We start from the raw sequence: 16,294 nt of genomic DNA on the forward strand, positions 1-16,294 counted from the left end.
ACTACCAGCCATTGACAAAGCTAATAGTCTTGGCTTGTTGTAGGTGTAATGTTACTTGTATTTTATATCTGGAGGCAATGACAGAAGCAACAAAATGGCAGTCAGGCGGCATACTATGCTAAGCACAGATTTTGAGCTCAAGTGTTTTTAAGCTACACCCTTAATTACATCAGCCACGCCTCTATGAGTGACCCCCCCAGGTTTTTCACCCCACTTAAAGCCCCGACAAAACCACTAGATTTTGCAGAGTCGAAAGCTCTTGGCTTTGCCTGTGCTTGATTTTATTTGCAAAAGTTTTCGCTGACAGCATATGCACAAAGTAGGTGAAACCTAAAAAGAAAGTGAAATGCACAAAGCAAACAGCCGCCGGCTGTATCCGACAGCAAACATGAAGATTACATGTAAATAGTACACAAGGTAGAAGCTGGAGAAAAAAGCCAGAGTAGAAAAGTAAACAGGAACTTACAGCAGCCGTCCGGTCACCTTCCTCTTCCTTCTGCAGGGGCACACATGTGTAAAACTTTCTGTGCTGCAGAGCTTAAGAGCAGCAGCTACTAGTGTATAATGGGACCTTTGTTAACTGAGCTTATGAAACCCTCCCCAGACTTCTCCCCAATTTCCTCAATGGGCCTTTTTGCTGGTTGTTCAACACTGAGGAAACAGTGCAAGATGTCGATGAGTCACCACCTTTTGCCAGTCACAATGCATGCTTCAAGGAATCCCCTCAGTGCATGCTTGGCACATGATACCCAACACTGAGTTCATGTCCTTGAGAAAGGAAACAAAGCACGCCAAAAGTTAAATTCCTGATGAGGCTGAAGTAGCTACTAGTTATTAACAAAGTTATGATCACATAGAAAACTAAAATGGATAGGATTCTTAATGCATCGAGAAATGGATATGCCAAACGCCATTACTGCCCCCCCCCCGGCAAGACTGTGGGATATAATGTTTTCTACTCGAATTAAAAGGGTCTCTTATGCTTGATACATTGAGTAGCAAAGTTTGCCATTTTAAATGAATGTTGCTTCGGAGTTAGAAACGACTCAAAGCACAGCATAAACACAGCCAGGGAAAACAGCGCAGTGTTACAGCAAAATCAGCAATGGTTTCAGAACCTATTAGAAACAGCACATTTGCTGGGCAATAGTGCAATTTTCTGTAGCAGAGAAACTTTCACATAAGTGGAAAAAACATGATGGCAACAAACAACAATGCGGAGGAGTAGAAAGGGACTGCAAACAGGGGAACTCTTAAGGAGTAGTAGATTAAAACTTTTTTTTTTAAGTATCTCAGCCAGTGGAAGCACACAGCCCGCAGAGACAAACAATTATACTTGTTCTAAGCTTCATGGAGGACTGGAGGACAGCAAGAAACGTAGAGAAAGTGGAAGTAGCAGGAGACCCTGACCAATGAGAAGCAAGGAAATGAGAGTGACGCGAGAGCCAAACAACAGTATGTAACAGTAAGTAGGGGGCAAGCTCTAAGCCCGGTTTAACCTCTTCAGTGCCCCGCCCTTTCCACGCCCTGTGCCGGGCGTTTCATTAGCGGGCGGGGTTCATGACGAGATAGTCTCATCATGGGCACAGCGCAACCGCGTTCCATGACGAGACTATCTCGTCATGGGCACTGAAGGGGTTAAAGCTTTTAAAAAAAATTGACTATAGCTTTTGCTAATAGTTCATGCACGCTGTAGGCGAAACCTAAACAAATTCCATTTATGCGTAATTACGCATGAGCCATGATGCTACCTTAGCCCTAGTGTCATCACACATCCATCAAGGCCTTTTTAATTATTTTTACTTATTGATTCAAGAAGGCAGACACCCTTACTGAAGCAGTAAATATAAATAAATAACAAGCATTGGCATAGCCAATAGGTCTCGCCTTTGGGACCTTGTAAGTAAAAAAAAAACCTGAAGTGTAAGACTTCATGTTTACATTAACTGCATCCTAAATACGAAGTAAATGTAAACGTGTAGTCTTATACTTCTGCTTTTTTTTTTTTAACTTACAAGTTCCCAAAGGCGAGATTAGTTGTACATACAGGTCAGTGACGTCATTAGTGACCTGTCTCAAAAGGCTGCTTTACTTTAGTGCTACCACACATGAGGGTGTTTAAGTTGAAAAATGGATATCTTTATGCTAGGTGCAGCTGCAATATCTAAACTACGTGGTTTAAAATTAAAATCTATATTTTCAATGATGGTGTACCTGATTTGTATTTACGCGGAGAGGAGTCATCTTTAGGTTGTAGATACATTATTTTTGATAATTAGATCCGCCATTAATTTCCTCGCTTAGTAGCAGCTTTGTGGCTACCACACATCACTATGAATTGGTTTATTGACAATACTTGATCTGTGCGCGTGGTTGAGTTCTGCTCTGAAGAAGTGGGTCATGGCTTCGCCCCTTCGCACTCTGCTGTCTTTTATGCATCCGCTTTTCTTCTGTAACGAATACACGGCATAGCTTGACGTGCGCAATATACAGCGTAGCACAACTCAACCAACCACCAACACCTGTGGTAGTGTGTGTGTGCGCGCGTGCATGCGTGTGTTCGACTCACAGGTTCCAGAGTCTGCTTTGCGAAGCAGGTGCGGGTTGTGCCAGTGCCGTCCAAGTGCATGCCCTTATATGGTCATTTTGTGCTCTGTATTTGCCAACAGTTGGCACACACGGCAGATGTGTGAAGGTAACCATGCCCTATCGGCATAGCCCGGCTTCTGTCGCCGTGTAAACTGGGCCGTCAGGTGACGTGGGTTTGTTTAAATGTTAAGTTTCAACATGTTCAGGTTCCAGGGAGTCTTGCATCACCCGCCTACCCCTCGGGACTTGCGCTTGCTGAATAATGCGCTGCCTCATAGTTGAAGAGCAAGAAGCCTAGTGAGCGTGAGCCGCCTCGCCCTCATCTGGGAGTGAGGGGGCACCTTGTGAACTAGATGTACTGAGATAACCGGCTCTGCCTGCAAGGTCAGCTAGAAGAGCCTGTTGCACATGCAGCTTGCGGGTAGCGGTGGGGGTGGCACGCAGACTGCTGTAATCCTCAAATGAGTGTTTTTGCAAGAACAATTGTCCTGGGCAGCTGACCCATATCTAACTCACAGATAAAATGCTCGGCTCCCTTCGAGTCTGAGTAAGGAGAGCAGAGGGACTTGGCCAAGGAAGTTCATGGTGTAAACTGGAACAGGAGACACTGCTGTTGTGGCTTCCTCTGAGGCACATTATTTGTTATTGTAACCCGTTCCAATCAATGTGAACACAGCTCCAGTTTCAGTTTCTCCAGTGGTGAGACAAAACAAAGTTTAGTCGCGTTACACTCCAACAAAGCACGGCTCTCCTGGCCAGACACAGCCTGGACGGAGGCGCCCCGTGAGTGGCGCACTGAAAGTAAAAAAAAAAAAACACGAGTGGTGTGCGCGCGCCACACCGAGACATGTGTTTTGAATTATCGCGCACGCATCTGTGCACGATAATTCAATACACATGCCGCCCGTGCGGGTAACCGCAACCAACAGGCCATGGGCGGAACAATGCGCCCGCCTTTGGCCAACTGCGTGCTGTCTTTGCTAAAAAGACGCACGCAAAGGCCAATAGCCTGGGACAAATCAAAAAGCACACGCGCAAGCGTGTGCGAGTGTGAGGTGAGATTTGAAAAGCCCTTACATAAAGTCTTCACCAGAACAGCGCATTCGCGGTTACAGGCTCGACCTAAAAAGTAGTCCCAAGAGCATTCCTTCTGGAAAGCAACAGTCTGAAAGGAAAGTGCTGCCAAGCAAAAAAAAACAACGTAATCCAGGGAAAAAATTGAGATGCAGCAAGAGAGCAAATGTGGAGCGAGTTGGTGTGAAATAAGCTGGGGTAATGGGGTGGGCAACAGAGAATATAGGTGTTGGATGGGGCAAATTAAAAAATAAGTTAACTTAAATCAAGAAATTCAACAGTGATGGAAGAAAGAAACAAAACATGAGATGCAGAGGGAGAGCAAAGGTGAAGGTTTAATAGGCGGAGAATCAACAGACAAAGTGAAGGAGCAACAGTTAGAATGTGGGACTGGCAAAGTAGCACATAAACGAGACAGCACGAAAACACATGCACTTGCATGAAATGCTACAGAAAGAAAAAGTAGCTCCCTGAATTTTAGCAGTGGATGGATACAGGTCATCCAATCAAAAAGATAGTAAAGGAGTTAGGCTCCTATGGAGACAAACAGAAGACGAGAAGGAAAGCTGTTGAATAAGAAACAAACAAGCATTGGCAATTCCAATAGGTTTAATCTATGCAAGATCTATTGCCTTGGTCAATGTTTTTTTAGATATGTTGTACAGTAGCGCAGGGTGCTGTCCAACATGGCTTCAAGCAAAACAGTGAGAGGATGTGGTACTAAGGTCAAAGCTGCCGACCTTCTACTGGAGAACCGGATGAAGTCTTACAGTCTGCTCAACATCCTGTGATTCTGGGAAAATCACTTAATCTCCCAATAAAATATAAAAAAATGAAACTGTCCCTGTTCAATGTAAGTGGTGCTCATTTAAAGCAATCCAATACCATGGAGCTTAGTTTGAGCTACATACCAGCGCCCCATTTTTAAAAAATAAAAATTAAAGGCCCTTAATGAAGATTATTAGGACATGAAGAAGGAAGGTGGTGGACGGCGAGTTAGGAGGATGGTGGACACAAGGGAGTTCACAGGAGGTGACAGAAACGGGAGGTGGGTAAAACAACAAAGAGCAGGCTGGAGGACATGTTGGATTAAAAGCGGAGGGGGTTCATTCAAAACAACGGCAGTGGTGGGTTAACATGCCTTGGAGGAGATAAGATGTCTGCAGATGCACTCTTACGGAGTGGTTGGTAAGTGTCCCTGTTTAATGTAAGTGGTGCTCATGTAAAGCCCTCCAATCCCTTTGTGTCGACTTTGCGCTACAAAAATGTGACTATAAAGTAAATAGCAATGTGGTGCAGGAACACAACGGAGTACAAACACATGCACTTGTATGGAGTGCGGGGAAGAAAGCAAAAAAAGAAAAGTACCTCTGGAGTGCGTGGCCAGCGGAAGGACACTGGCCCCCAGCCAGAAACTGTACTTGGTCAAAGGTCCAGGCAACAGCCAAGAAAAGAGGAAATGAAACTGATGCCGTTACCCTCATGTTGCTGACCAGTGAGAAGCAAGAAAATGAGAGCGACAGCAAAGCCTACAAATGGAACGTAATGAGCGGCTGTAAGCCCCTTTTAAGATTCCCCCCCATCCCACCCGAGACTGGTTACTCTGTCTGGACTTACGGTGTCCAGATACATGGTGATTTATTTTCTGTCTCCTTTTCAAAGTCACCATGATAAAGCGCTTAAGTGACATTTTAACAGAGTAGCTGCCTATCATTTGAGTGCTTTGTTATGTGGCGATTTATTCTTCACCCAAATAAAATTACATATATATATATATATATATATATATATATATATAGCACAACTGAATGGGTCTTTACTTAAAAGAATAAAACACACACATCACTAGTAAAATAGTCACACCTGTGGATTTTTTTCTACATTAAGAATTCTTAATGAAAAAGCATACGGCAGCCCAACTTTAGGTGGTGTCATATTTTAGTTTTCTTTTCGTGCCACATGCTTAAAATAAACGAAAAAGTATCCATTGCATCAGTAGGCCAAGACTAGACCTATCGGCTTTGCCAATACTTGTTTTTGCTTAGTATTCTGGTATTTGTAGCCCTACTTTTACAGAGAAAAAGAACGAATGTACCAGTAGAAAAAGTAATACTAGTGCTAGGTGCGCAGCTATTCACAGCTGCCATTAGACAACATGGGAGCTCTGCACGTGGGCCACTGGTGCAGTCTACCTGGGAGTGATGCAGTGATCTATGTGCCTCCGGAGCTTCTCTTTGCAGTGAAGATTGCATGACTGAACTGGACTTTCTGACACTTGGTCTCAGCCCAATCAAGCACCCCTTTGAGTACGCCCATGTGGATGAGCGTGCTTAAAAGCAGGCTAAAATGCAAATATTGCCTGCTGTATGTAACTAACACAACATTTGTACAGCACACTCTCCGTTTACAGCCGGTGTAACCGTAACCTGGGCATAACGTGTGGATACATTTCAAACATTAACAGCAAAGTGTAAATAAATGTCGAACCAAAACTTTCATGGCCGGGCTTCCAGGGGACAGGTCAGGAACTCAAGCGCTTAAATAATTCAATATAATTTTAATATAGTAGACTTTTGGGAAGCTCCTGGTAAAATAAACACGTTTAAACTGGCACTGGAAAATCAGTTACATTTAAGGCCCACTGCTTGTAAATATTTCATGCAGGCCAGTCAGGTCTTAACTGAGACCAATTAACGATTTACGTGGCACTGAAGTGTCTCCAAATGCAACACATTGGGGCCAAACAAGACTAAATTAATATGAAGTAGTTAAAATCTGTTTAAATAATATTAACCAACACACTACAAAATGTTCCTGTATGGAGTGCGGGAGAAGAAAAGAAAGAAAGAGAAAGTAAAGTAAAGGACAAAGGAAAGGATTAAGTAAAGGAGAAAGTAAAGTAAAAGAAGAAAGGAGAAAGTAGAAAGGAAAGGACAAAGTAGAAAGGACAAAGTAAAGGAGAAAGGACAAAGTAAAGGAGAAAGAACAAAGTAAAGGAGAAAGGACAAAGTAAAGGAGAAAGTAGCCGAAAAAGGAGAAAGGAAAGTAAAGTAGAATGGAGAAAGAAAAGTAAAGGAGAATGTAAAGTAAAGGAGAAAGGAGAAAGTAGAGGAGAAAGTAGCAAGTAGAAAATAAAGGAGAAAGTAAATGAGAACAGAGAAAGGAAAGGAGAACAGAGAAAAGGAAAGGAGAAAAGAGAAAGGAAAGGAGAAAAGAGAAAGGAAAGGAAAGGAGAGAGGAAAGCAAAGGAAAAAAAGCAACGGAGAAAGGAAAGCAAAGCAAAGGAGAAAGGAAAGAAGAGAGGAAAGTAAAAGAGAAAATAAAGGAGAAAGGAGGAAAGGAAAGGAAAAAGGAACAAGCATTTACAATGCAATGGTCTCGGCATTGTTAAAGTTAGAACTATTGGCATTGCTCATGACATTATTTTTGTTTATGTTTAGCTTCTTATTATACTTGGAGCAACATGATAGGCTAACACAAGAGGCTGAGTACAGCACACACCCTGAACTCACATATCTGAAGGTGGCCTCTTATAAAATAATTAAAACCAGGATGCTCAGTAAAGAAAAGTAGCCCAGGATCACACAACTTGGTTGAGCAGGGAAGCTGGGATTGGTCCCGCATTTTCCAGCCACTAGACAGGTATTTTTGCATCTTTTATATAGCGCGAACTCGACCCGAAGGTATTGGAGCGCTTTACACGAGCACCGTATTTACATGACATATTCAGACACGGGGAGATTTAGTGATTTGCCCAGAATCCCAGGATGTGGACGCGACCCCGAGGCTCAAACGCTGGTTTCCAGCACCAAAGTCGGCAGTCTAGTCTAACACCGAAGCTTACTACTGAGCTTGGGTGGCAGACAGAATCCGCCTTTTATTTTTGGCAGTTTTACCTAGTGCAAACCCTGCCCAAGAACAGACATAGACTACTACAATTTTTCTTTTTGTTAAATGGAAATTTGCGGGTCACCTTGTTTCAAGGTTGGTATATGTACCCACAAGGTCTCATCACTTCCCATGAACATTTGGCTCATTTTGGGCTCGAGGTTCCAAGTCGACCTCGAGCCGAGCCAGAGCCAGGCTTCTGGCTCCAGCCTCAGTAGCTCACCAAATCGAATATTCGAGGCGGCTTGTATTGCGTTTTGTTAGACTGTGCTGGGGGTGGGGCGATAAACCAGCCTTCTGCCTCCCTTCTCCTGGCTTCGGAGTACGGCAACCATTTGCCGAGCCCTCCTTCAGCCCGGCTGCACGTGGGAGAGGCGGGATTAGCGGCCAGCGTGAAAGGAAACAGGATTAGCGCTCCGTGATCGCCTGCTCACTCGAGGCACGGTGAGAGCGCCGGCGTGAGGTCACTCCCAGCCCTGGGCCTGGGTCACCCCACGCTGCCTGCCCAGGATCATCGCATCAAGGCGCCCGGCCTCGCCTCACCCTGTGCCCGCAGGAAGCGCGCCAAAAAAGAAGCACCTTTTCATCTTCTTTTCACCCCAAACCCTTCTATCACATTCCAAGAAGGTTTCAGAGGAAAGTGAAGACGTGGGAGCCATGAGCTGCAGGCTGGTGGTTTTGGGGTTCCCACACCCCCTTTTTCACTCAGGAAGTCCGTTCCAGTCTGTAACAGGTATGACCCGATTGGGGGGGCAGGTAATGTAGCATTTGTGTGCGTTGTAGCGGTCATTATGATAAGGTAATTGCCAGCTCATGAAGTTATGCATCTGAAGGAGATGCTGTGTAAACAACGTAAGGGCCAATTATATAAGAACACGCTCTCTCGGAGCATTAGTGGTTTGGAAAAGTCCTTCAGATGGCCTAATTTTAAAAAGCTAACGTGACCTGCGTGCGTTTGTCTAATGTACCTGTAAACGCCGCTAGTTGTAAGTATGCTTTACCTGTGCCGTCATAATGCACTCCTTGAGAGCAGCCAATCAGCAGTAAAAGCTGCGAGACAGGCACAGCATTAATACATCGCACACCTCGGAGGCATGAAAGCAGGCTTTTATTGCATATTAGTGCCCTCACTGTAACAATTCTCATTGGTCAACCCAGGTCTTGCAGCTTCTGAGATCAGCTTAATACAGGATGGCCCTGCCCAGCGCAGCAGCAGGGGTTTGGTACCTATTAGGATTTTCAAGGGACTGCCCAAAATTCTGGGGACGACTATAGACATTTTGCCATCTCAGTCCGTAATTCTTTGATCTCCTCTCTCACGATTCAATGACATTGTAGACTTTCCCCCCAAAATCCACATACTTTCCCACGAATGATGAAACAAGCCTTTGCCAGCTGTGGCAAGCCTACATAAGTATCACACCAAAGTGCAGACTGAGTGCAGGTAAAAGTACATTTACAGCTCTCAATTTGCAAGGGTCCCATTGTGGAATGACTTGTTTCTGAGTTTCAATGTAGACCCCCCCAACCTTGCATTCAATGGTGAAGCCACGACTAGGACAGGCATCTATCCTTGGTAGCTCTGTTAGCAGAGAGGTCAGACATTGAACGGGCACGAAATGAATGGTAGGGCATGCACAACACTTCGGCGCCTGCCTGAGAGGACAGGGGGGAGGAGACCAGAGCAGCAGCCGAACACGGGAGCCGAGAGCAGTGGGAGAGGGCGCCATTAACACCACTGCCTTTCTCCGAGGTCAAGCAGAAATGCCTCGGAGAAACGCAGCGGCGTTTTCGGAATCGGGGGCGTGTTTTTCTTTCTCTCCTCTTGCCATTGGCTGGAATGTTTACATTCCAGAGGAGAGAAAGAAAGTAAAAACACGTCCCCGAATCCGAAAAAGACGTGGCTTGTTTGGAGAGACAATGCACTTCTCCAATGGCTGACCAGTATTTCAGAGGCCAGCCAATGGAGAAGAGGTGAGAAAAAAAAAAAAAGGGGCAGGATAAAGCCCCACTCCTAACATTAAATCTCGGAGCGAGACTGCGCAAGCGCAGCCTTCGAGCCGAGACCTAAAAAGGGAAGGAAAGTAAAGGAGAAAGGAAGAGAAACAAAAGGAGAAAGCGGCCAGTAGGAAATTATCCTTGGTCCAAGATCCAGTGAACAACTGAGGAAAGAGGAAGTGAAATCTGATGAGGTGACCCTGATGCAGCTAACCACTGAGAAACAAGAAATTGAGTGACCGCAAAGCTTACGAATGGTAACTAATGGATGATTTGCAAGCACCTTTTAGGATACATATTTTTTTATGTAGAAGAGATTTTACAAGAGAAACCCAAAAAAGTATAGTAGCATTGCAACAGGCATATGCAGGAATTACAGAGAAGTGAGAAAATGAAAAACACTTCAGGAAATCCACGTCAATAGAACTTTATGTGATGTGACAGGAGGTAAATATACTGCGAACGTTTGCTCTATAATTAAAGTGCTATTAGAGTAACGTGCCAAAAAGCACACTTATTGATATGGTATGGTGTTTTTCTTATGAGCGATTCGTTTGTAATGTATTATGGCGTTAAACCATTTGTCATCATCAGCCACGAAGATCCTGCAGATGACAATAATGGTCACTGTAGAAGCCTATTCCTTTGTTGGAGGTAATCTGTAGCATAATACAAAATATCCTGACAGCAGCAGATGTTCTTCACTGCAGAGTAGGACACTAGTAGTCTGAGGTCAACAATAGGGAAGTTGGCTACCATATATGATTGAACAGTTCGATTAATACCTAGGAGAAATCAACTATAGCTGTATTAAATCTACTCTATGAAAGTTGAAACTGAAATTTTGTAGCTGCAGTACTATCCAACAAGAAATCGCAGAGCAGCCACATGATATATCTGTCAAGTCAGTGGGTTGTGGACATGGATTCATATGTTATATCCACAAAGCACTGGAATGCTGTGTGTTGCATGATATTAACAAGTTGTTCCCATGATAGTCTCGGTCTGTTTTTTCACCTCCACATTTATCTTTTGTTAACACCATTTACTGCAACCCACACCTGTTCATATGTTCTACGAGGAATTTGTCTGTCTACCGTATGATGTGTGGCCTTCACAATTCTTTATTAAAAGTCACGATTTACCACAAGTCAAAACGAAAAGACTGGAGGCTATTGTGCTCAAATGCCAAAACAACATTCATGGAAAAGGCATTCCTTTTAGCAGATAAGACAATCAATGCCCAAAAAGAACATCATAACAGATTGATCTGATATTAAAGTGGCTCAAAAACTTGAAAGCATGGGTGCCATGCAGAATGCAACATGTGTAACGGTGTCATTACCAGGGGGGGGGGGGGGGGGGAGCTAAGACTCCCAGCCAGGGCCAGCTTGAGCTTTGGCAGCGGTCTTTATGACATTCTTTTTTTAGTGCTCTCCTCCTCAATCTCCTTCTCAAAGAATTACCTTATTATCACTCTCCAACTGTGCACCTTATCCCACCGCGGACTCTCTATGATGTACATATAACTTTTTTTATAGCGCTATTCATAGTTTACTCACACTCAGTTCTGTGATCCGCAAGGTACATGTTCTTTGCAGCAGGCACATTAACACTCCGTGCTACTTAACGATGAGCCAAAACTACCACTAGACAAAATTCCGAACCCTCACTAGTAGGAATATTAATTACTAGACTTGCCTGAAAACTGCCTGATGCAAAAGGAAGTTTGCGTGCTTTTAAACCAAAAATGTTTTTAAATACAGCGCCCCCCACCAAAGTCAAGGCCAGGTGCAGCTGCACCGGTGACACCACCCTAAAGCCAGTCCTACTCCCAGTAATTGGGCAGGACAAACATTTCCAGAAATGGGGTCAGAGCTAACCACATAGCCCATGGCTATGTAAGTGGTGGGGAGTGATACTTTTCCCAAATTCGAGCAAGCAAAACAAATTTAAAGATTTATGTAGATGTTTTAAGGGAGAGTAGATTTCTCCCCTGAGAATTTTTGGGATCAAATTTCTTAAACGCCGTAGACCCTTTTAGGGCATTAATGAAATATTCCAGTACTTTCGTGGCACACCAGGAAAGCCTGGTCTTTCCTTGGAGTAGATCTCATTTTATTCAAATGTTTAAAGTAAAAAATTACTGCCACTAGACCAAGGTCATAATTGTTTCATGGGTGACCCCCTTATGCCAAGGAGTACATTCAATATGACAGTGCCAGAAATGTACCATGGATACTTTAGCCATAGTCATGGATACCTCTAAAAATTCCCTCTGGTAAACAAGAGTAAGCATTTTACCATTGACACCCACTATAAAATGAGTCCAGGAAATCTTATGACAACAGTTACCTAAAATATCAGTTCCAACATTTTGCTATGGATCCATGCCATATTCTAAGAATTACGTGCACCATGTCACAGCCTTCGGCGAGGTTTGGGGGCGCGTATTCTGTGGGCCTGTCGCTAGGTATGACTGGGTTTTTTTTTTTTTTTTAAAAAAACCTTTATTGTCACTTCAAAATGTACACCGCTATTTAGCCAACAACCCGGAGGCAGGCAGCATAGTGACGTGGCGGCACGCCGCCAAAGCTTATCCACATCGTACATCTGAGCAAAATATCCAAAATAAGAATATACACGATTTATAGCAACAAACAACCAGAAAGCGACAGTCGAGGAACAGTAGCACACGCTAATCATCAGTACTCCTGCAGTCTCCAACACGTTACCCACGCGGTGCCGCAGCAGGTATGACTGGGTTAGTGGCTTTCTCAGTTAGCAGTTCAAGTCTCCACAGCCAATGATGGGATCGTCATAGAAGTATATCGGGGATGCAGTTTGCCATAGGTAACACCTCTCATCCATATGCTATTAACTTGTCCATAAGGCAAGAATAACCTCATGTATGCCAGACCAGCAGCACACTTGCATGCATAACTGTTCTGCTCGATTTTCCCGGCCTTCTTGTGAGGCACAATGATTGAATGTGACTTCAGTCTCTTACCATTCAAGCCTAAGGGTTAGAGTAGTGAATGGAGCCTATTTACTAGGCACTTCGACATGATTCTGTGCTCTTCCCCATAGATCAGGGCTTGCACACATAGCCTAGGGGATAGATTCGTTAGTATTAGGGATAACCTGTCCTGTAGTGAGGGTATTTCATGGAGCTGTGCTGAATTCAGGCCTGGTAGGCCTCAAACGGGAGAGACTCCATCTTTCTTTCTGCTCCGGCAGCTTGGGATGCTTCTAGGTCAAAAGTAATGTTTTAGTTATGAGGTGTTATTCGCTTGGAGAGAACCGGTTCAGGCCGGCCCTTATCGAAGGATTGTATTTTTCTTCATGCCGAAGACACTACATCAGGCCGGCCGGCTGGGAACGTGTCCTTGGTACGGGGAGGTACAAGAATTTGGTGGGCGGCAGGTTACGGGCCGGAATTTTCCATGAGGAAATGCACCTCTATATTAGTGAAAGTCTGAGGCAGTTACATGTTCAGTCCGTAGGCGGCATCTAGCCGTTAGCAGTAAAGCTACTACTTATTCCAGGGAAGACAGACGCCATCTTGAAGGTGGAGAAGAACCGAGAGACAGATGCTTTCCTAGCAGAATAGCCAGAGAGGAGAGAGTAGCCGATAAGGAAGAGGTCCCAGTGACTCGGAGAAGGGTGATTCCAGGCGAGCCGAGGCACAGACGAGAAGGGAACCTAGATGACTACTGAGTGCAGGCTACATACTACTAAGGTGATGTCGACCCTTTCTTATTAGAGTGTACAACTTAATCTTTCACTTTTCTTTGCAGGTTATGTGTTATATCGTAATGTTATGTGATTGTGTATGTAATGAGTAATAAAGTATCCAGTTTGTAGTGAACCAACATGTGCTGCGTGTTCTTGTATAAGAGGGTAGCCTATTCTTCTAGTCAGCTGCGGCTACATGAACAGATGTTAACCCTGATCAGGTAAGTGGTAACTGAATAAGGGAAAGAGGAGCCCCTTGAACCTGAGAACAGGCTATGCTCGAACTGGCAATCCTTGTGTGATCTGATGAATAGTGAGACTGATTCCCTTTTTGTATGTTATGGTAACCATAGGATGAACTGTCGTATGAGACTGCCGTCTAGGTAGAGAGGTCTGGGTTCGTATGGGACCGCGAGGCCGCCACTTGTGATACTGTCGTATGGGCAGAGAGGTCTGGATCCGGGTGGGATCGCGAGGCCGCCACTTGTGATACTGTTGTATGGGCAGAGAGGTCTGGATCCGTATGGGATCGCGAGGCCGCCGACTGTGCTGAGACTGCCGTCTGGGTAGAGAGGTCTGGGTTCGTATGGGACCGCGAGGCCGCCACTTGTGATACTGTCGTATGGGCAGAGAGGTCTGGATCCGGGTGGGATCGCGAGGCCGCCGACTGTGCTGAGACTGCCGTCTGGGTAGAGAGGTCTGGGTTCGTATGGGACCGCGAGGCCGCCACTTGTGATACTGTCGTATGGGCAGAGAGGTCTGGATCCGTATGGGATCGCGAGGCCGCCGATTGTGCGGAGACTGCCGTCTGGGTAGAGAGGTCTGGGTTCGTATGGGACCGCGAGGCCGCCACTTGTGATACTGTCGTATGGGCAGAGAGGTCTGGATCCGTATGGGATCGCGAGGCCGCCGATTGTAAGAGGTCTTGGTATGTATAGTAGGAATCCCCTGTCCTTAGGTGATAGATATATGTGGTTGCAGGATTGTAAATAGGTTCTAGGGAGGGGGTAACGTTCTGGCTGGGTTAGTGAGGCTCTGATGAGCGGGTTCTATCTGATCCGAAAACCCAAGCAGAACAATAACACACATGCACACTCACATTCTCACTATATCTCTTGCACTCTTTTGTACCTTTGCACTCTAACGCACTGCCACTCATACTTCCATTAGTCAATTTGTTTTCGTGTTAGAAAAGCTTGGCCTTCTGCTATACTTGCCTTTTAGTGAAGCTTAATATAAAATATTCTCTATACAATATTCAATAATAATATATTGCCATGTCAATGTTTGTTACAAGTCTGATGTGAATGAAAAGCGCACTTCCCTAAAATAGCTGTACAGGGCTTATATTTGGTTTCACATGTGATCAAGCAGTTACAGAACGTGGAAATGAACTAATCTACGTTCTAACATGTACTATCACAGCATTCCGACTGAGCTTACGAAACGTTTGACTTCTTCGGCAACCATGGATTTAATCCAATAACACTTAGTATTTTGGTACTTTGAGACCCAACTTACAATGTATAAAAAAAAAAGTTATGTGTACTGGAATAAAGCATTGTGGTGAATGGAAAGCCAGGAAAGACTGAAAGTGTCACACAATCCTCAATCCAGCACCATACCCCAAAGCCTCAGCCCTAGTCTCCCTCCTTTGCCTTTCCATATCCTCAGTCCACTCTTCCCTCTTGCACCAGCCCTGTTATTGAAGATGGAATAAAGTAAGCATCTAGTACCACCAAAAGAGCAGGTATTGTGCGAGTGCTTTTGTAGAAATGTGTATATTCATGAGTTTTTTTTTTTTTAAATATCTGTTTTATTGGAGTTTGTAAAATTAACCTTATTACAATCAATACAGTTTCATATCCACAGCAAGGGTATCATCCTTAAAACATTATCTAACAGCTTTCTCCCTTTTACAGTATTTATATACCACTGATTCAAGACATTATTTCCCAACATCCCTGTATCCAGGACTATTTGTCTCCAGTGTGGCAATCGCCTCTGGCTATACAGTACTGATAAATTAAACCCTTGCTATGGCAAAGTGCGTGATAGGGAGTATATACATGTATTGAAAGTGCATACATGACTGCCATACAGCAACTCAGAAAATGAAAAGGAGGAAGGGAAAAGCAAAAAGAAAAAAAAAAACTAGCTCAGTGCATCCACAAAATTGATGCACAAATAAAACAAATGTAAAACTACCAGGGGTCCTCAGTTAGTACCTACCTCAGAAATAGTTTGACTGGCGCTACCATTGGGTCGGGGACCGCCAGAGGGAGGGGGAAAGAAGAGGGGGACGCCAAGAGAGCCACAAACAGACAGGGGAAATGACAGGTAACAGACATACCCAAGGGGACATCCAAGTAGTGGCATCGTATTGGAGGGCTAATCCTACCCTTTCCCTAGGGGCTCAGAGTCACACACACGTTCTGCAACAGCCATCCAGCGATTAGGGGGTGTGTGTCTCTCCCAGTCCCTTAGAGTCAGCCGTGCTCGTTTGTGACTCCAGATCAGGTAGGTTTCATGTGTCCCATGCTCTCAGTATGTCCACCCATGGTTCTGCCAAAGGCTTGTGCCTCTTCGTAATCTTATCCTCCCTGATCAACGCCTTCTTCCCCTGCTCTGGCCCAACAGGATACATCATTTTCCCAGTCTACTACTAAACGATTCAACTTTGTCTTCCACCTGAGAGCTATTCTCCTCTTTGCCAGCAGGAAAGCCAGGTCTATAAACCTATGACCCATTTTTTTAGATTTGGGTCTCGGGAATAAGCCCAGAAGGCATATCTCTGGGGAGCGCACCAAATTACGAGCCAAGACCCTGTTGACAGTGTCTACTACCCTGGTCCAGTTATCTGTAAGCCCAGGACAGGACCATACCATATGGTAAAAACTGGTGTTCAGTGAGCATCTGGCACAGGTCTGGTCATCGCTACTATGCACTACATTCAGCCTGTGTGGGGTGAGGTAGGTTCTATGGCGAATGTTAAACTGGATGAGTT

The 16,294-nt window shown here is 44.6% G+C and overlaps 1 protein-coding gene across 6 annotated transcripts in view; it reads right to left on the reverse strand.

Moving 5' to 3' along the window:
- LOC146805002 (arylsulfatase D-like) overlaps positions 1 to 16,294 on the reverse strand; it is a 514,533-nt gene that overhangs the window by 486,773 nt on the left and 11,466 nt on the right. For 2 of the 6 annotated variants that reach the window (XM_085622156.1, XM_085622153.1), the window contains exon 1: positions 467 to 734. The exons of the other annotated variants lie outside the window; for them this stretch is intronic. The gene's annotated coding sequence lies outside the window, so the exon portion shown is untranslated. Of the gene's footprint in view, positions 1 to 466; positions 735 to 16,294 lie in introns of those variants that run through there. 6 annotated transcript variants of the gene reach the window in all.

The sequence above is a fragment of the Triturus cristatus genome, chromosome 8, assembly GCF_964204655.1.
Source record: "Triturus cristatus chromosome 8, aTriCri1.1, whole genome shotgun sequence".
NCBI lineage: Eukaryota > Metazoa > Chordata > Amphibia > Caudata > Salamandridae > Triturus > Triturus cristatus.